Source organism: Gavialis gangeticus, unplaced genomic scaffold, assembly GCF_001723915.1.
Source record: "Gavialis gangeticus isolate Ggan-Ray unplaced genomic scaffold, GavGan_comp1, whole genome shotgun sequence".
Classification (NCBI taxonomy): Eukaryota; Metazoa; Chordata; order Crocodylia; family Gavialidae; genus Gavialis; species Gavialis gangeticus.
In genome coordinates this window covers 11,056,622-11,058,237 of record NW_017729025.1, presented here as the reverse complement: position 1 = coordinate 11,058,237, position 1,616 = coordinate 11,056,622, and positions in this window count along the sequence as shown.

Below are 1,616 nucleotides of genomic sequence, written 5' to 3'. Positions count from 1 at the left end.
GGGTGGGGGGAGCGAATGTGCCAAGCTGCACTGTGTGCGTGTCCCGCGCACACACATACAGCTGCTTGTTACAGAGCACGAATCCATTTCCTTTCCGTCAACCATGTTGTTCCAAAAGTAGTTGTTCAGGTGCACAAGCACAATGGTGTGTTTTTGGGGAAACGGTTGGCACAACCCATTCCTTACAGTAAAGAAAGGTATTGGGAAATGTTCTTTAGTTGATCCCCTTCGGGAGGTCTTTATTGTGGGGTACGTCGATGCCGGGGAGGGGGTGAAACGCAAACAGCATCACTGTTTGACCGGCGATGGTGTTGGCGCAGGTCCGTGGGCCTCGCCGGGCGTGCGTGGTGTCAGTATGGGGGTGCAGCATGTGAAAGTCTGCTAGGGAGGCCTTGCACGCAATCTGAACCGTGTTTTTCAAAAGTCAAGTGAAAACAATCCATCTCTCCTTTTTTTTTTCTTTTTATTATTCTTCAGAACTTGAACATCTGTGCTTTTGTGCTGATTCCAGCGCGCTCCGCACTGTCGACTCTCTTGATAATTCCTTTCCAATTGTTTTTGGGAAGCACTGTATTTCTCTTACTGCAACCCCTGATCTCGCTGAAGACCGAGTCGACCAGAATGTGCTTATTGCTCCAAGAATACACAGACATCTATACTTTTATAACATTTTCTTGCCCAAGACAAATGAGAAGTGGGAGCGGGGTGGTTCTCTGCCTGCAATAAAGGAGCAGAATTTTGGTGTGCATGCGTGTTGTACTTCTCTTTCCTTTTTTGTTCAATGGGACAAACTGTATCCTCTGTATATGTAGATCAGAACTGAAGGTTACTTAATTCGTGCCCGAGGGCTTGATCCAAAACCTGCTGAGGTCAAAGAAAAGACCCGCATGAGCTTCAGTGGGTTTTGAATTGGGCCCCCTCATTTTTAATGGACACACAGTAGCAACAATGCCAAGAAATACTTGTCACTTGACAACGTGCTTTTTTTTGAGTGGTTTGCTGTTTATACTGTCATTTAAAATTTGTAAGCAAAACTACCTGTATAACGTCAGTCCAAAAATTCCAAAGCTCTCAGGGAGTAATAATTAATAAAGAAAAAAAAAAAGTTTAAAAAAAAAATTGGAAAATAAAAAAAATAAATGCCATTAACATAGTAACGCTTTATATAAATTATACAGAATATATAGAGGACTGTTACTTTTTTGCTTTTATTTATTTGTGGTGTTTTTTTAAAGAAAAAAACGAAACTTTTGATACCACCAGTGCTTTTGTTCTTTTTCCTGTGGAGAGATTAGTTTGTCCCTGTTGCACTAGATATTAACACTATTTGGAATAAGTTTGTCATATAATTGGTATTCCTGATGGGAATGGCTTGTCATTTTTTTTTCCTGTATGTAGTGTATAGCAAAACATGCTGTTTAAAATAATTTGTATAAAAAAAAAAAAATGGTCCTTAGCATCTGGAGCCCAGGGGTCTCCGTGCTTTGTAAAAGCTGTGAAATATCACTCTAAAAATTAGAGTTGTCAAGAGCTGGGGTTTTACCATTTTGTTTTTCCTCATTGCAACTCTCGACGCACTGTATTTAAAAAAAAAAAAAAAAAAAAAAAAAAAAAAA